Genomic DNA, 20,835 nt, shown 5'->3' with positions numbered 1-20,835 from the left:
TGCACCTCATCATCATAGCTGGAACATTTAAATTGTACGATGTACATTATGACAGACTTAAACTTTCACCATCGTACCCTGGATACAGTGTTTACATTGGTCGTATGGTTCCCATACGACCTTTGAGCGCAGTTCCGACGACTGCATCCCTTTAAAATCAACACACATATTCTCACCAACAACTATAGGTGTCACCGTATTAACACCGCGAGAGTAAATCGCTGTGCTGTTGAAGATAAAGTGCAATTTTATGATGCAAGGAAAACACTTTTATCGGCAAGTTGATCTATCTGAGAGTTGCCATTTCTTGTCATCTGAAGGCGATCCCTAGCATTATCTATGTTGAATATTCGTGAAAGAGGCGTATTTTTGCTCCAAGTGGTTGATTTACACAGATAGTTAGCAAAGTAAGAAATCGCCGAAAGGAAAACCCGACTGATTTTGAATAATAGAGTTCAGTTTTCGCCAAAACAGTAAGTCGAATATCTGGCTTGACAGCATTTGCAACCAGGTCGAAAGGTTTAATTGGCAAATTTTCAATCTTCAGACAAGTAAGATGTCATGCGAAAACTTAAAATTCTTTATTAAAAGTCGTAGTTTTTGAGGGAGGTTTTTGTTGTTTTTGTCTTCTGCAAGAGTTTGATTTGTCTCACTTCAGAAATCTTGTCCCGTTGTAATTTCCGCACGTAAAGACTACGATTATGTGATTTTTGGGGGGTACACAACTGAAATTACGTCACCGGTGTGCCCCGTTTTGATACTGTATCGGAACGAACGGGGCGAGTACTGATCGACGGTCGAACGTGCTTTAGTCCATTTTCAGTAATAGAGCGCGAAGCCACTGCAGTGAACTGCAATAAAACTGCTTACACTAATTAGTTTCAGCTGTAGCCGTGGCCACTTTGGTGTTGAACAAGGCTACTTGATAAAGACCAAAAAGTCTGCTTGTACAAAGGCAAAACTAGCTCTGTCTGAGGCTCGAGTTGTAAATGAGAGTTTACGATTGGCACCCTGTGTTCAGATTAAGATACAATGTAACATTACCATGCACTGGTCCATGTACAAATCTTTTTTATTTCAACCTCCCCAGACAAACTGTCTGCATGGGACATACAATGTTGTCGACTTTGCCAGCTGGCTACAGCTGAAACTAATTAGTGTGATCAGTTTTATTGCAGTTCACTGCAGTGGCTTCGCGCTCTATTACTGAAAATGGTTGAACGTGCTTTAGTCTGTCTGCAGAATGAATTTGATATCGTTCGATTTGAAACCGAAGTAATATTGTTAACACTTAGCGACATTGTCGCTGTAATAATTTTACTGTCATTCTGAGATATACAGAAACTCTCATCTTCTCTTTATCGAAACGTGAGAAAGATTGACAACTTCTGTCTGATCACTGAATAAAAAACATTATCGCCTGAGGAATCTGTCCAATTTCAAAAACTCAATTTATATGAAGTTATATACTTGTGGGTAATTATGGCGCCGAGCATGACATATAGGTTTTTTATGAATTAAGGTAGAACGCACCTCGGGGATCGACAGACATTCGGACTCTCAAACTTTTACAATTCTCTTCTGATATACCACATGTGGGGGTTCATTTTAAAGCTCTTGGTGAAAGAAAACCTTTAACCGGCTTAGTTTTTCGAAATTCGAAAATTTTTATTTTTCTCCATAGAGTTAACACAGGGATGGCGGCCATTTTGAATTTCAAATATCGGTAAATCTTGGGTAATTTGTTTTTCTAGTACCAAAATTTGCACGATGACCCCCTATTTTTATTCTTGATTTTGAAAGAGAATGATTGAAAGATTCCTGGAGGAAAGTTAGAGCGAAAGTTTAAGTCTTTCACTTTCGAGGTGCATACTACATTAAGGAATACATAGCTATTGCTAAAGTTCTGGCGCATAGCATGTTATTTAAAGGGAGGGGTCGTCTGAACTGCGCTCAAAGATCTTATGGGACTCATACGACCAATGTAAACACTGTTTCCGACGTACATTGGCGATTGATGAAAGTTAAAACATGTTTGTAATAATGTACAGCGTAAAAATTAAATGTTGCAGCTGTGTTGACGTAATACGTCAAGATACCCTGCATGAAATGCATTGTTTGTAAAAGGAAGGTCGCACATGCGCAGTTCCTTAGACCCCTTCCTTTAAGACGCGAAAAAAACTATCATGAAAATCTGCAGTAAAAATATATTATATAGGGCTCAGCCCTTGGTGTCGCGCCAGGGGTTAAGATTGGCAATGTTATTATATTGATTCATGATAAACTGTAATTGTTACTTCATAAACGTTTATATGACAACTATGCCCAGTTTCCCTCTGATGAAAGCAGTTCACGTACTTACACGACGTCAAAACCTGCAGCAGGGCAGGTATAGATTTTCTGTAGCGTGTAAAAATTTTGGACAAAAATTTGCAATTTTTACAATGATAATAGCCTATTGCGTTAAACAAGGGACGTATATGCAATAATTATCATTGCAATGGTAACCGCACTGCCCACCTTCCACTTGCAAGCTGAAAACTATAGCGTTCCGTCTAAAAACTTGCAATTTTTGAATCTAATTATTGACACAGGGGGCGCTCTTCTATAATTCAATCCCAGCATTCTTTGCGTATGCCCCCGTTCATATGCACGACAGTTTTTCCTCCGTTTATCTATATCAACGATACTTTGTATCAGCGACAAGGTGTATAATAACATTTACTGGCTAATAAAAGAGGTATATTTTATAAAAGGCATGTTATATCATAGTAATTTGTTTCGTATTTGTTTATTTACGAGTACTCAAAAACAAAACATGGCGGCGCCCATGAAAGAAGGGTACACTTCCGGTTACTCGCATAGTATATTATGAATAAGCGCATGCGTAGTCAGTAAGCCGCTGGCGCGACTATTATATTGGCATATAGATAAGTGTTTAAAGACACAGGAAAAGTCTTCAATACTGTGTAAGTAGATTCGTGTGTAGGGCTTCATCTTTACTTGCAAGACAAAATGCTAAATGACGAATTTTAGAATGTAGTCACTCGCAAAGAGAATACAAAACCTGTCTTACCGTAAAGTTTGTGTCGGATTCAGAACAAAGGTATCGAGGGTTTGATTTCAAATACGGATACACCTGGCATCTCTTTGCATCTCTGTGTCCCTGTCTATACGGTACATTGTACCTCGGGCTAAAAATTCCATTAACTGTGAAGATCACGGACTGTTTCTGAAAGTTTTGAGTCAGTTCAGACGGCAAGTCAGTCAAAAGTACGTGGCCGTTTTGCAAATACGCACTGCATATTGAGTAACAAGCATCTCTTTATAATTTTTCTCTTGATCATTTTATTTTTTAATTAAAGTGTTATTGTGTTGCTTCGTATGTGGTCGAGCGAAGACTTATTAGAAAGCCTTATCGGATATTGAATTACCGTATGGAAATCATCGCGCCGAGGAAAAATCGAATGTAAGCGATTGCAGACATTTGCAAGACCGACACCACGGCTCACGTTACAGAGACGTGACATGTATTTTACAAGAATGAGTAAAATCGATGTTGTAAAACTTCTCTCTAAAGTTTACTGCATAGTTCTTGCAAGAATAATGTGAGTGGTCGCTTTTTGATTTTGTTTCTTACGGAATTGCACGTTTTAGGAGTCGAAGGACGCGACTGCCGGTTACGGAGTTTTCCCCTCTGAGCTGTGAAGCCGCCAAAACGATGCACCTCTGTGGTGTTGTTCACAATGCCGCGTGATTTATCGTCCGGCGATAATTTACCGGCGTGGCGGAGAAACTGCAGAAGCCATTCAATGCAGGCAAATGAACCGAACGCGAGACCTTTCTCTCGCGTCCCCAAAATACCCTTGGAATGTGATAATTCATGGTCCGGAGTCGCTCAGTGCGAATTCCCTACAGAGGCAGCCGTATAATTCCACATGTCAATATCAGATCATATACGTAAATGTTACTTGGAAAGGGATTGACATGATTCTACGACTGATTAAAGGTGTTAAAGACTGCTAATTGTGCCAGCGTGGCAAGCCATACACAACAAATTACTTACACGCCTTATGTCTGATTCTTACTTGTTCGTTTTTAAAATTGTCACCCTGAATGAACAAATAACTAATATTGACTCCTCAGCAGCAAAATGTCACCCAGTGGACAAACACAGTCTGACCGCATCCTGTCAAATGGTGGGTATAATTAACGTCCCGGCCTTTACCTCAACGCAGATCGCTTCTGTTCAAAGTCACTTTAATTCGATTTGCCGCCTTCTTGTGAAAGCCTGATGTCTCTCGGGGTCCGTTCCCGGCTGATTAACTCTATGTATATTGCATCGAATTGCTCGAGACAATCATTTTTGTCACGCTGGTTCGCCGCTAAACGTCCCAGTGTACAACCCCACAGTTCAAACTGTTTTGATGTTTCAATCTTCTTCGCTACGGTTTCTATGAATCTCAATGAATATTATTAAACCGTGAAGGCCAGTGGAAAAATAATAAAATGTACAGGCAGAACAGGTTGAATATAACTTTTGTTCTTGTTTTAAACCCGTAGGCAGGTGACTTTAATAATCGCTTGTATACGCCAGCATGGGTTTAGAAATTCCAATTCACTTATCATTTAGGCTGGAACTAACAATGTCGGAAACGTAATTAATTTTATTTCGGAATCACTCAGAAAGGGTAATGCTATTTTCTCTGTTGTTGATTATCCAGCGAATACCTGTACTGGCTCTGCGATCGACAGCCGGTCGCTGTCAATTCCAGTTGACTGCAAATGCGCAAGACCTGGGTAACAACAATTCACCCATGCCGGCTGAATTTGAAGTGTTTGCTTTGGAAGTGAATGCTTCCAATTATCCGCCGGCCTAAGGGCTCTCAAATGGTGGCTAATTGATGGCGGGAAACTGACGTCGAGTCAAACCGGTTGCGACTGTATTTTGACACTTCAGTCCTGTCTGAAAACCTGCATTCTATGTCAAGAAGAGCTGTAAATTAAGATCTCGAAACCAAAACCCAATTACAGAGACAGCCACAGTGTTTATTGAAATGCAATCTGAACTTGCATTGGAGTCGAATCAATGAGTCACCTTATGTTTGAGGCATAATAAACTGGGTTGATGTTTTTCTCAGTGTTTATGGAAATCAAACCCACTTTTTGTTGTAAATAAGTTATAACATTGTTAAAATGACAAATAGCTACGCATTTTGATTGTTGTGTTTGCTTGTTTACGGGCATGTATCGATACGGTCTCAAATTTATTATACGGCGTATACACGCAACTAAATTGTTGACAAACCGAACGCTATATACTCTAACTTTTCTGTGGCTATACCAGAATAGTGAAAAAAAAACATTGACAATGTAAGTCTTGCGGTAATCTCGTATCTGAATAGAGAAATGTAGTGAAAATAAAGAAAGTCCAGCCAAATCCTCTACATGTTCCTAATGTGGGCATTTTAACTGGAGAAAATCGAAAACAAACGAAAGAACAGTGCCCAAGATTCGCCACTTCCACATTTAACCATGCACAATCGAAATGTCAAATTGATCTTTGCCGTATTCAACTTCAGTGGAAAACACTTATTTTACCGGTGAACAGACGCAGTGCTAATAGCTTGAAATATTTTCTTGACTACATAGGTCTTAAGGTTGAGCATTGTTATCCTTAGCTATAGCTATGTCTCCATTTCGGCGTTTCATTACAATTGAGACACAGCTAAATCTTATTGGCAACTTTTAAACCTTCAATTTGTTGGAAGACACGCTCGTTGCTTTACGGCCAAGGCTTCCCTGCAGTGAACCGCCTACTTCGACGTAAAGCCCGCCTAGAGACACCGGCACCGTTGCCTTTGGTCTAGTCCATCTTATTTGCAAACGTATTGGCATGTCGCCTTTGGTTTAGCTTTCTTAGTTTGTAAGTCATAACGCGCAACAATCTCTGACTTGCGGCCGAATTTCAAATGAAGCCTATCCTTACCAATGTCTTTTCTTGAGATCATTCAACTGATCTTTTTTTTTCATTTGTATTTTTAGGGGGTGGTTTCATTATATGGCGATAAATGTATTTTGCATATTCTTGTTTTCTATGATTTGTGTAATCTTATATTTTGTAATCAGAAAAGCCCTGACTTCCAGCTTGGCTTTGAACGACCGAGTCTACACTCTACCGCGCTGATTGTACCCATGTTTACGCTCACTTTGTAAGTTGTCTTAAAAGGGTGCTAAGGGCATTTTGGTTTCTTCTTTCGCTTGGGTACGTCAGAGAATTTTCACCGCTCACGATAATCACTCTCAAAGATCGGTTTTCGGTATTATTAACAACGGAAATCCTTCTGTTGGAGGATGAAGTTTTTTGTTTACCTATCAAACTTTCCCTTGCGCTTTCGCATGCAAGACAACAACTTGGCGATTGACTCCAGGGAAATTGTGCTCGCTTGCTGGAAAGATAAGTGCTTATTCTTGTTTAATCTGGTTTTCGCGAGAGAATTTGCTTTCACGCAGACCCTATGTTTCAAAAACAAGTTTCAAAATCAGGAATAGAAATCGGGCGTCACAGTACCAATGTTGGTGCCAGAGACACAAATAAATTATCAAATATTTACCGATATTTGAAATTCAAAATGGCCGCCATCCCTGTGTTATCTCGGGGGGGGGGGGGTAAAATTCCCGATTTTCACAACACCAAACATGTGAAAACTTTACTTACTCCATAAGCTTCAAAATGAGCCCCGCAAGTGGTAGGTCAAATGTATATTGTAAAAATTTGGGAGTCGGAATATCTGTGCCCTGTGCGCATTCTGCAATGAGCTTCCAAGGAAATGATCGCTTTGACAACTTTATCAGAAAGGCAGCCACAACGCTGCCATCTACGACAAACAGCTAGGAGAGGATACAGACAAACACAGCGACATGCAGGCACAGATAGAAGAAGGGAGACAAAGTAAGGACTACAGGAGAAAGCGAGGGGTCAGCAATTGATATACTTGTGGAGAGATGCTCGGTGAACCCCCCTTCGTAACCATAAAGAGGGATGGAAGAGATCTCGATAGATAACTGGACAGACAGAAAGACAGACAGAAAGACATACAGATAAATAGAGAGCCAGACAAAGATAGAAAATGGGACAAAGAGGAGAGACAGGGAAAGGGATAATGAAAACAGAGTGTGTGTGATATCACTTGAGTTGATATACTATGAAGGAAACATGTCATGTGTGGCAATTACTAACATCTATACATTGCGTTTCAATGGTACAAGTCAAAGACTAACGGAAGTATCTGATTGTGTAACCGTCATACGTATGAGTCTAATTCAATTAGTGACATCCCTACGAAGCCATATGAAAAGGCGAATTTTTGAGAGATCTGTCTTCACCGATAACACTATGCATAAGAGACTAGTCTGATGTAATACTGACGGAATAAATCATCTCTCCAGGCCTTTCAGTCGATCTTCTCAAAGAAAAGCAAATCTGCACAGATGTATTGGCTGACGCGATTGCTAATCTATCTGAAAACAAGCGTAAGGTTGCATATTTCCCCGAGAAAAGATTACTAACGATCCATTAGTGTACATTTGGCGTGACATGAGGGTCTGCCCGGTCACCGTTAACAGAAGCGCGCTTTCCAAGACTCATACATCCATTGACGTTCAACTCTCGGCAAATAACCCGCACACGATCAGCGAAAAGGTAATATTGAAGACAACAGGTGGCAAATAAATGGTTACTTCGACTCCGAGAGTTTTCTGTGCAACAAAGGCGGTAAAAAGCAAATATGGATTCTGATATTTGAGGAACAAAATTGCTTAATATCCGCATCTTAGTTCGTTATTTTCTCCTCAATTTGCTTTCACCAATGTGATCGGCAACTCTCCAAAACGATTTGCTTATTATTAGACCGTTCATTCGCTAAAAGCCTCTCTAAAACGCAGGGACACTAATGTTAGATGACTAATCTAGTATAATCATACAACAAAACAGAAATCATCTTGCACATAGAATAGAGCAATGCCACAATACCGACTGATATATCAGAGAAAGTGGGTCGTTGGTGCAACACGCCACACTTATGACGGTCTTTATTGCTCGGGAAAGATGTTGGCAAGTATATATATACACTGTAAAAATAGCGGACGCTACACGCGTCTTTACGCGTTCAAAATGTACATGTCGGTGTTCAAATTTGAACGGCTAGTGTTCATATTGTTAACACTAGTGTTCATAATATTAACAATGATGTTCTAAACCTGAACACTATGTGTTAACAACGATCTCCTTCAAGTGTTCAAAAACTCAGCATCACAGAAATTTTACAATACTGTGAAACAATTAACAGTCTTTTGTGTTTTTTTCTTTACAATGGCTATATTAAATTTACTATTGCTTCACTGTCCGGCAAAAGTACGCGGATTTTGGTGTTACGAATTTCACACTAAGTGAAAAATATTTACGGCCTATAATTGCTGAAAGCATGTTTTTTCTAAATAAGGAAGTATACAAAATAATTTTACACGTTTATTACGGGTTGAAAGTTTAAAAATTAGAAAAGAAAATCAGAAAACCACCATGAACGTTTTAATTTTAACATCGGCGTGCAAGAGGCGTTCTACTTGTTAACACTTGGTGTTCAAGTTTGGTGTCTTTTCCTATCCCATGATGCATCAAAACGGAAGTTGCGACATTTTTCTTGTGAGCGCACCCTGAAGTCGTGATCGTGCGGAAGCAAGACCAGAAAGGGTAAGTTTCCTCTCCAATATAGTAAAAGGTATTAGATTTTTGAAGCATCTATATTATCGTCCTTTGAAATTAATTGTATTGTACCTTGAAATAGCTTAACTACGTGAAGAAACCTTTCAGTGGCTGCTATACCAACAACTAGCTGTGACTACGCAGTGGTAATTTTAGCCATGGCCTATCGATCGATCTCACTCGGGTCGAGGGCCATCGCGACACAACTGAAGCGATAACCCTTGACCTGAGCGCGATCGATACGCCTTGCATAGTACCGCTGCGTAATCACAGCTAACACATGTCTTTAGTAAACACAATCGCATGTAAAACATCAGTTAAACATCGTAGAGTATACAATGTATTGTTTCAGCATATGAGAGTTTGGCTTTTTAATTTTAATCAGTTGATGACAAGAAGCAGCAAATATTTTGTAACAGTATTGAAGAGAGGCACTGTATATGAAAGTCTCCCCCTTTCTTTAACCTAATTAGCACCTTGTCTATCATTTAAAGTCTCATCTCCCATATTACCTATTGTTGCATTTTTTCAGGATGTAAAAAGTTGGATTTAACTGAAAATCGAAGAGTTGATATAGAAGCTGGTGGTACAGATAACGAAGAAGTTGAGTGTACAGATAGCTGTCTGGAAACAAGCTTGAAAACCTCAGTCATCTCTAATGTAGATTTAAACTTCCAAGGGTCAGTAACTAAATTTTGATAAATTTCTGTATTTTTGTTCTGAATTAATCTAAGCTTTGGTAGCATGCTATGATCAACTAAATAATGCCGGAGAATAAGCTTTCACAGACGTGTAGTCTTCCTTATTTAAATTAAAGCTGAAAGCGACAGACCATTCAGAGTAAAAATGTCCACTCTGAATTACTGATTTTTCTGAAATTTCACTCTGAATTTTCTGTCACTTTCTGCTTCAATTTTTCATCCCCCTTGCATCTGATGAAGGAGACTTCACGTACTTTGAAAGCTTATGCCCTTGTAACATTTAGTTGATCATAGCCTGCTACCAAACTGTAAATTATTTTTTTTGTAGCTCAACACGTCTCTTGTACTTAGCAACTGGTTTTTAGCTTTGCTGTCAGCTAAATAGGTGGATGTGTAGCATTGTCCTCAAATTTGTACATCCAAAGGTTTTTCTTCAAAACAGCCTGTACGAATCCTTTAATATTTGGATAACAGGTCCCAAGAGATTACCCTAATCAGATATGTTTAAAATTATGATGAAATATGCAAATGTATATTTTTGAGGCTAATTTTGCTATTTTTTGGCAAAAATCTTCTCTCTTTTACTGACGTCTTCAATATTTGGTAAACATGTCCCTAAAAATGACCTTCTTTGAATTTGTGCTAGTTGTGATGAAATATTCAAATTTTATATTTCATGGCAATTTTGTCATTGTTGGTCAAACAATCTTTAAAAAATCTTTTTTCAAAACTGCTTATCGAACAGCTTTGATATTTAGGACGTAGATCTCTACTGATAGTCTATTTCAGATTGTTCAAATTATGCAGAAATTTGCAACTTTGTATTTCTAGACATTAAAGACATTTCAGACATTTTTAAGACATTAGGGATTACCAAAATGTGATATATTTAAGTTATGATGAAATGTACATTGTTTTCATTTTAAGGGTGATTTTTACCATTTTTGGTTAAAAAAATTGTATAAAAATTAATAGCAGGGTACACCAGAATTTGAAAGGTCTTTACGAATATGTTTTAAATTTCTGAGAAGTATATTTTTGAAATGTCACCCATTTATTTCAGGGTTTATTTAAATATATTACAAACAAACAAACCTGCTGTGTTTACTTTAGTGTGGACAACTATATACCATGTGCACCAGAGAAGCCTTGACTAACTCCTTTTTTCTTCAAAATTTACTATTGTCTATATAAGAGGAAATGTCTTTTAAGAAACCATCTTACAAAAATGGAGTATGCATTTCATACATATACGTCTTTTCAAGACAATAAATAAGCCAAATTTTGAGCTTTTTAGATGATTTTTGTACGTTTTAAACAAGTATGAACATAAAACGTAATCCACAATATGGTGATTTTTATTGCTTATGTTTTTGATAGGAAGGTGTTAACACTGTTGGTTTTTTCGTCTGACAAACTTTACATACAAAGTTGCAATGTTAATTACCCATTTTACAGTAAATTATTGTATTTTACTCTCGAAATGTTTTGTGTATTTTTAGAATAAAATAATTTTACTGAATATCAATGGTCTGTAATGTTATTTCAAGGCTTGAACACCCCGTGAACGCCCAAAATTAAAGGTGTTCAACAAGCGCGCATCATGTGTTCTAGCCTTTAACACACTTATCGTTGAACGGCGTCCATGCGTTCAAAAAGTGTTACAGTCCTTTGAACGCGTAAAAGCGTTCAATTTTTTGAACGCATTTCCTGTGCAACGTGTGTTCAGATATGGAACACCATGGTGTTCAATATAATGTCTGATGAACACGTAGCGTTCAAAATCTGCACACGTGTGTTCAAAAATTGAACGTTGGTTGAACACGTAGTGTTAAATTTCTGAACGTCTGGAGGCGTTCAAAAAGTGTTACAAAAAGGCGTTTAATTGGTGTTCTATCCTTGAACACTTAACTTTACAGTGTAGCCAAGAGTCAGCATGGGTTTCATTTTTCCAAGGCCATTTAATAGAGTTTATGCAACTTACGGATTTGATGAATTCTATCTCAGGGGAGACAAACAAGTTATAATTGTCATCATAGTTGCCTCCAAAATATCAGTATTTAGTGGTTCAACTTTAAGTATGAACTTTTGAAAAAAAAACGTTTTACGAAGCATTATGTAGCTCGCGTTTTACAGTTTGAAGGTCTCTCGTTTAGACAAACTAGATACACAGAAGTTATGGTAGACGGTTTGATATGTCGCATTACGAGGAAAAGGTACATTTTTAATTTTTCAAGAGATTAACGTTCTAGTATTGCAAGTATAAGATCTCTAAACTATGTATGTAAGAATGCGTGAAACGAAAATAATAATTACTAAATATAAAAGTACTTGATGTGTTCTCTTTTTATCTATCTATCTATCTATCTATCTATCTATCTATCTATCTATCTATCTATCTATCTATCTATCTATCTATCTATCTATCTATCTATCTATCTATCTATCTACCTACCTACCTATCTATCTATCTCTATCATATACATATGTACATATGTATGTATGTATGTATGTATGTATGTATGTATGTATGTATGTATGTATGTATGTATGTATGTATGTATGTATGTATGTATGTATGTATGTGTGTATGTATGTATGTGTATGTATGTATGTATGTATGTATGTATGTATGTATGTATGTATGTATGTATGTATGTATGTATGTATGTATGTATGTATGTATGTATGTCGATAATACGTTGTACGTACGTGTCAATTTGAATAAATTATTCATTCTTACATGGAGACATTTAACGTTTATAGGATATCTCCCAATACGTTCGGTGTAAAACACTTTCTAAACGTTCTACTTCGAAAGGTTAAACCTTAGTCTTGATATTTAATACACCTAAGATACTTTAAATTGTAAAGCGCACAAGGAGAACTCACGAAACGGTCGCCCAGACATGGTTTCTGGGAGAATCGTATGCCAGATCGCTCACATGTATCCGGATAGGCCCAAGTGCAGTCTCTCGGCGCGTCGCTTTTGATGCAAGCGGACATGTTCTGACCCTGAGGAAGACTGCAAGTTACATCGCCGGATTTTGAAAGGTAGCATTGTCAACGATAATGCGCTTGTTCCGCATGAGAGAAGAATTCGGGGTTTTCCCCGTCGCCATGGTGACTACACCGACTATGTTGAAATACTTGATCGAATCAAGGCGCCAGCCCGGGACTACTTAGACCATTGGACCATTCCGTTCACAATAGTGCTCGGCATTAATTGCGACTAATCCAATTTTAAATCTCACGGCTTTGATGAACAGGAAATGGCATCACAACTTTGCCCCGAGTAAGCTATCACATCAGCATTAGCTAACTGTCGTCATTAAAAGAGTGAGCTTAGCTCAATGGCTCAATTGCTTAATTGGTAACGTTTTCCAAGAGTTCAGGGGAGTAAGTCCATTGAAATTAAATCCATTTTCACCTCACAAGGCTTGTTATTGCGTAAGAATATGAAATGTGCCTTACAGTTGCGAAAGTTAGGACGAATATGCTACCCAATTTCATCAAAGTGCAACTGACAGTATAGCTTAGTCGCATTATCTGACTATCTTGTTCAATTTTCTCAAAGCAAAATGTAGAGAGACTGTTTTTGTTTTCCTGTATTTCACGGCGTGGAGGGCGAAGCAGAAACTTGTACCCGACTAGACTTTTCGAGTCTATGGTATAATACATTAAATACTGCGTATGACATAAATGGGAAGAATTCCATGTCTTTATTGCCTTCAAGATGAGTTTCCTCAATACCTTCATTTTATCTTATAATCATCAAATTTCACAATGGAACAAATATCCGAAATGTCAAATATCAAATTGATGATTAATATTTAACGAACAGAAAAGACGTAAATTTTTCCAAGCAAAGGAGGTTGCTATGCATCTTTGACTATTAAGGTCGGTCAGGGTCGTTTCACCTTCTCAGAAAGCCCAGGGGGTATTCGGTGCATTTTGGGAAGACGTCATAAAGATAGTTTGGAGATGACACAAAGACTTCGGTGGGAGATGTTATCGAAATTGGTGTTGAAACTTTCAGCGTTCTTCTTCCTAGCGTGCCCAATTGGCCAAATTACCGGATAGATCGTGACCAACGATTATCTGACGATCACGTGGCAATATTCAAGCTGAGAAGACGACTGTTGCGACGAAATTGCGAACGTTTTGGGCGATATTTTGAATTTTGTTTGAACGTTTTAGGAAATCATTTTGATATTGTGTTTTCCCGCCTTGCATCCTCTGTGCGTCGGAAGCGTTTGTTTGTTTTTTTGTTTTGTTTTTTCTTTCTTTCTTGGGGGGGGGGGGTTGTGAACACGATCGCAAAAATTGGTGTTGTTTTGTATATGCGTTGTGTACGTGTGCCGAACAAAACCAAACCCCTTTGAAATTGGGGGATTTGACCTCCTCCGTGATTGATCGGTTTAGAAGCTACAGAATATATAAACAACGTAACTCTTTTATTGCCGATCTTTCATCTAATGGACACGTTCGAGAATCGTACAGCAATGGCGGTTGTCGACTGACTGTCTATTTGCGCCTAACAAATACATTGAAAGAACTAGTGACTTATTTTCCTTCCCGACAGCGGTCGCCTTGGTGCTGTCACGAATAATATAATTTGCTTACAAGCATTTCGATAGAAATCGCTTCGGTCTTGCGTTCATATTATTGTTAAATATCATCATTTCATTGAGCGCGGCATTGTGTCTGTTTATTAGAAATCTTTAACACGAATGTGAGTCAATATACGTGTTCATTTTTGCAAACACTAGTCGTGTTGCAAATCGCGCCAAGGTTGCTAACTGTAAGTGACCGTGATAGCGCCGAATATAGAGTCGTGCCGCTTAAGCTGGCTCGACACCTAAGGAACTCAACACATTCCACTTCTTGAACGCATGCGTATATCATAAGGAAGGCTGAGGAGACAACTTAAATGACCTTATCAACGTGCTTTTACTTTTAGGTAACGAGATTTGTTTTTTTTTAACGAGGGGAGCAGACAGAATACTGATTGGCGGCGAACGGGCAGTGCGTCTCGTCTCAGTTGCCGAAGAGAGAAAAAGGAAACCTGTCTCGCCAAGATAGCAGAACCTCTAGTTCATTTGCCGGCAAAACCTCCCCTAGCCCAACCTGTACCTGGAAGCAGTTTAATTGGTAGGACATACCTCAGAGGAAGTGCATCAAATCCAATCTTGAAGGGGTTTAGAGTTATAGATTGGGTTAGTTCTAAGTTAATAAAGACATTGTCTATCTAGTAAAAACAGGTCATCATATGGACCTTGAAATCTTTCATATCGCGTTGCCATCTGTTGCTAGGATTCTTGTTTGGGCTGAGTTATGATACTCAAAGACTCATCATCCGATTTTCATTTGATTTTAGAGCATGATAATATACACCGAACGCATGGGAATAAGTGTCCAAATCTTTCTGGCAGATACAGCATTACACTGATGTATGTTTTGCGATTTTGTGGGTTTGAGAAACACCGGCAAACTAGGAGAATCTTGCAGCAGTTTAAAAAAAGTATGTTTCTTGATTCCAACTGGGCCAGGCTGACGCTTAAACATCTTATCCGTTTACGGATAACTGTACACATTACGCGTGGGAATATGTTCTCATCTCTTTCTAGCAGCTGGCGGGCAGCGAATCTAAATGCAAATAACGCACCACTGGCATTCGCTAAAACGTCCGCATCTGTCTTGCCGCAACAGTGCGATAGCTCAGCCGCTGTGAGAGCTCATTGCTGCAAAGCGAGGAGCCCATTTCGTGAAATTTTCTGACAGTTTGCGGTTTTATTGAATACCATGCCGGTAAATAATTTTCCATCTTGTGTGCTCTCTCAAAGGCGCTAAACCACAGCTGGTCGTCGAAAAACAGATTTATCTTTTCCAACATTTCAGCATACCGCTGTGACGTAAATCTGCTCAGAATACAATGAGCAAAGGACATTAAATTCTCACGTCATGTTGCCAAAGAGAAAAGCATCAATTCTACCATTGCATAGTCTGACAGCTTGTCCAAGCAAATGCATCAAAGTTAAAAATGTTTCATATAAGCAGTGTTTTCAAAGATTAAAACATATAAAGACAACAATATAAAGCATATAGAGCGACAATTCAAACCGATGCATTTATTTTAAAATGACTGAAAGATTTTGTGTCAATTAACACAAATTGATAGAACGGTTTACTGTTGTATTCGGAAAATTTCATGGACACAGTACGAGAAGCGCATAAAAGCGGTTATGGACAGCTGCATCTGTAGATCCCTTGTGTATAGAAACCTCACGGTGCAGGGACAGGGGGAAATTGCTGTCCCATTCTTCAGGAAAATGCTACTTCGGCTTGCCGCACTTAACAAGAGGCCGTTGAACTGCGACGATGCTCTTCACATCTGTGAAAAACGTGACGTCACACACATGGGCGTCTTTCAGGAACAAACAACCGAATGACCAAAACAGAGCAAAGAATATTAAAAAGAACATCAAAGACGTGTCTTAATGTATTTTGAGTACGCATTAACGTGCACATCAAACAAGTCCGATATGCAGAAACAATGAAAAAAGTTACTTTAAAGTAATAATGTATGTTGCTTATTTTCCATGCATCTTACAATGTTAGATCTGTCTAAAGATCGCAAAATGCATGAAACTTAAGTAACGAATTCATTACTTTGTACTTGAAGTAATTTTTGTTTTTGTTTATATCGCTATTATATATATATATATATATGTATATATACATATATACATATATATATATATATATATATATATACATATATATATATATATAAGTATACAGGTATACAGATGTCCTTGTAGGAAATTACAGTGCTCGATCAAAAAACAGAGAGTAACACAAATTACTTCAAGTATAAAGTAATAATGTCTGTATGTATGTATATATATATATATATATAATATATCGGAACATGAAGTTACTTATTACGTTTCAAAAGATCTTAATGCGATTGCTTACACTTTTGTTCTACAGAGATGAATACTAATTAGGCGAATGAAGAGGTCAAATGACATTGTGAAAGATATAGCCAAGGTTTGGCGCCAGATTGATATTCTTCGAAAGTTGCGGCAAAAAAGTTATTCAATTGTGCTCGTTGTCGTGGTGAAACAGGTTCAGATTGTTATTTCAGGTATTTTGTGATTTAATTAACCACAAAAAATTGCGGTTCAAGTCACTTCGGCGTTTTATGATATGCTACCGTAATGGTATGTTATATTCATTCGTTTATTAATCTATCAAAGCATACTTTAGCCCAAATAATACTTTAAATTTCTCCAAAATATATGAAAACAGTATTTCTCGCGTCGTGGCAAAAAGATAACTTTACAAGATCATTATAAAGGTCATTTATTTTGAAGAGAAATGTGATGTCTTTCGCGGGAAAAATGTTTGACCGTCGACGCTATTCAAAATCTCGTCATTCCTGCTAATGTCAATTACACAGTTCTGCGTCAGGTTGCCATACGTTACACGTAGCTATGGAAACGCCAACCTAGCCTTTTATTCGGAGTGAATTCAGCAGTTAAAGGGCAGGCTATGGTGTGTTGCGTGTGCTTCCTTCGGCTGCCGCGCTCTCTTCTCTCGGAGCTTACTCGAAAACACTTCTCACGGCGTAGGCTAAAACCTGCGCGGCGCGGTTAAAATAGTTCGTATCGCCAGAATACGGAGATATTTCTTTGGGGCAATATCAGAGTTCTAACACACCGAAACACTTGATCCTCGCCACCCGAACATAAGAAGTTGGTGATTTCAATGTTTTTCACACAGTGCTTTTGCGGCAAGTTTTGGCGCAACATGTGATCCCAATGATATCTCGAAGCAATTTGCAATCAGAAATTGTGACTCGATCGAGTTTCAATGTACCTTCTAGAAAACTGAACAGTCATACGATCACTGCCTACTTGACTCGTGTACAGCTGTAAATAGATTTCCAAGGTTTATGTGGTGAGGCAGACGGGCAAAAACTTCTTTGTGAGTGTGTACACGGTGAAAATTGTGTGCAGTGAGTGCCACGGTGTTAAATTATTAAGTTAAGTAACCGAGAGCTCTGAGATATTGATGTTCAATGTAAGTCGTTGTTCACTGTGTACTATACGAAGGGTGAATGTCTTTCGTGATGGTGTCTCAGAGAGAGAGAGAGAGAGAGAGAGAGAGAGAGAGAGAGAGAGAGAAGAGAGAGAGAGAGAGAGAGAGAGAGAGAAGAGAGAGAGAGAGAGAGAGAGAGAGAGAGAGAGAGAGAGAGAGAGAGAAGAGAGAGAGAGAGAGAGAGAAGAGACAGAGACAGACAGAGACAGAGAGACAGAGACAGACAGAGACAGAGACAGAGACAGAGACAGAGAGAGACAGAGAGAGAGAGAGAGAGAGAGACAGACAGACAGACAGACAGACAGAGACAGAGACAGAGACAGACAGGCAGACAGACAGACAGAGGGAGGAGGGAGGGAGGGAGAGGAGACAGACAGACATACAGACCGACCGACAGACAGACAAATAGTCAGACTGACAGACAGAGAGACAAACAGAGACAGACAGACAGACAGTCAGACAGACAGACGGCAGAGAGACCAATACATAGGGAGAATAAGAGCAAAACAGTGAAGGATGGCGAAATAGAAAGCAGATACGCGGACATCGCATGGAAGACCGACAGAGAAAGACACGAGTAGATGGTTGCATGTGTTTTATCTTCCCTACACTGGGCATCAGGGTTCATGGAAATGTACAAAGCGTACCGATACTGACAGAGACACAGTGTCAAGTGCACTTTTCATACAGATATACTACCGCTACATTAACTCACACCAAAGTTGTACTGGAGTTACACTAATATTCCAAAGCTCAAAGCTGTTCGGATGAATGTCACCTAAGCCGATAAGCAGCAAATTAAGGTTGCATTTTGTAAATACGCTCGGAAATGAGACGAGGATTTCTGGCGATTATGGCATGTAATCCATCGGCAGATTCTAGGGGCGATGCAATAAACTGATTTGCCGTGAGCTCAATAGCACCATGGCTAATTAAGGCAAGACTGCAACGATCAAGGTAGATTAGCTTTCGCTTAGCCGTCCAGTTAAACAATTACACAAATGAGCGCAGCGTTTAAGTCATTTTAATGAACATTTGTAGTTGCTGGGGACGAAAATCCTTGTCATTCGGAAATCTGTTCGTTCTATAAATGTTTGATGTTTGTATCATTCCGCCCCCCCCCAAAAAAAACACTCAATACATTATACAACCATTTGCAGTAATGGAGCGCGAAGCCACTGAGGTGAACTGCAATAAAACTGCTTACACTAATTAGTAACAACTGTAGCCGTGGCCACTTTGGTGTTGAACAAGGCTACTTGATAAAGACCAAAAAGTCTGCTTGTACAAAGGCAAAACTAGCTCTGTCTGAAGCTCGAGTCGTAAATGAGAGTTTACGATTGGCACCCTGTGTTCAAGATTAAGATACAATGTAACATTACCATGCACTGGTCCATGTACAACTCTTTTTTATTTCAACTTCCCCAGACAAACTGTCTGCATGGGACATACAATGTTGTCGACTTTGCCAGCTGGCTACAGCTGAAACTAATTAGTGTGAGCAGTTTTATTGCAGTTCACTGCAGTGGCTTCGCGCTCTATTACTGAAAAGGGTAGTATATACCAGACAATGTATGAACACAAAAGCGGTGTTGATGGTTCTTTCCCGTTATGGAAGAAAACGCTTTATGTTATAGAAATAACGGGCGACGCGCTGACCATTAACGTTTATTTGTGGGCAAGGGCGAGAGGAAAGCCAAAACTTAACGGGCGAGGCTTGCCGAACCCGTTAATTTGGCTTTCCTCGAGCCCGCGCCCACAAATAAATGTTAATGGTCAGAGTGGAGTCTGTTATTTCCATTATATTATCAGCGAACCCAAGGAACCGTCAAAATTTCCGAAAATTTCAGGAGCGAACGACAACTGGGCCCAAGAAACTGAGCAATACGCGACGCACTGTCACGCGCGCTGTAAAACATTGGCAAATCCGGAGATGTTTTCAGAAAAAAGTATCTCAACTTGACCTACAAGTGCTCCATTTATTTTGTGATTGATTATGATTTGCGTTTGAGCTGTAAAGTTACGATACTTTGAGTTGTTAATCTTATTATCACGGGCATGTAAACAAACCATTACTGTGTATTTGTGGTCAGTCACGTGTTTCAGCTCCCTCAATCAAAATGCGACGGGCAGGGCATGGTAATATAATATTTGTTTATTAATTTTAGCTTTGGAAGAGGACGCTTTATCTTCTTTGATCATCAATTTTCGTTCGTCTTCGTAAAATCAGGGATCCAATTTTATCCCCCAGTCTGCGCACAAGAGTGGAAAACTGAAATCAAGTAGACCGTAGTCCCTCCACAGACGCACTGACCACATGGATGATTGAGTTAGTATTGAAGAAGTCGCATGTCCCACTGTCCCTCCCCACCTGGTTGCCTTTGTAATGCGTTTAATACCGACCGCTACTTCAATTCCGGTCGACTTTGCTTTCTGCGAGAAACACAGCTGACAACAGACGTCAGGATTCGGTTTCTATATGCGACAAGAAAGTTCACATCCCAAATCAACTTTGACTTTTCAAAGGTTCGACCACGTACTGTCTTAGCAGTAACGAAATGCTACCCATGTCACGTCTTGTTTGTACTGCAAATAAATGCTATGTGACTCAATTACGTATTTCGCGATGACAAGCTTCTAAGTATAAGTGTGTCTCCTCAGGAATTGTGGTGTGCTCCAGGCTCGGTAATTGTTTCTGCACCATTTGTCAAGTATACGGACCTACAATTATTAAAGATTATTTGCGAAAGTCTTTAAAATTTGTATTAGTGAAAAAAAAACACTACAGCAGGAAGATTCTAAAATAACTTTACCCCAAGTGTAAATTTTAGTGTTCTCCAAATGCCGACACTGGGCACCCTCGTCTGTCTTACGAAAACCGAAACCCAAAAACATGCGAACAAAGAAAATCTGTGAGACTGTGCCGTCGCCGGCGATAAGGTCGACTTACAAATTACACAATTCGCCATTCCGGTTTTATTTGGCAAAATTCAGGAGCTAGAATGACTGAATCGCGTCAACAACTGTGAAAACTGCACCTTTGTGTCAAGGATATTTAGCCTCATACGGCTTATATGAAGCATCACCAGATTTCTCCGATACGTGACAGTTAAACGTCATGTCTTGAAAATATCACGGAGTCTTTCCGTCCGTGCACTTCTTTTCAGTGCTGATAGAATGACGCAGTTTCTCACAAAGAGCTCGCCAGTCGATTTTATCGCTGTGTGCAGTGCTTTCACACACCAGGCGTTATTCCATTCTGGA

At 39.1% G+C, this 20,835-nt stretch overlaps 1 protein-coding gene across 2 annotated transcripts in view; it reads right to left on the bottom strand.

The window, feature by feature from the left end:
* The window catches only part of LOC139119104 (RYamide receptor-like), a 72,258-nt gene that overhangs the window by 6,762 nt on the left and 44,661 nt on the right, over positions 1–20,835 (bottom strand). The gene's annotated exons all lie outside the window — the stretch shown is intronic.

Source organism: Ptychodera flava, chromosome 19, assembly GCF_041260155.1.
Source record: "Ptychodera flava strain L36383 chromosome 19, AS_Pfla_20210202, whole genome shotgun sequence".
In the NCBI taxonomy this organism is placed as follows: domain Eukaryota; kingdom Metazoa; phylum Hemichordata; class Enteropneusta; family Ptychoderidae; genus Ptychodera; species Ptychodera flava.
The sequence above is the reverse complement of the archived record's forward strand: the minus strand, read 5'-3'. Positions and strand labels throughout refer to the sequence as shown.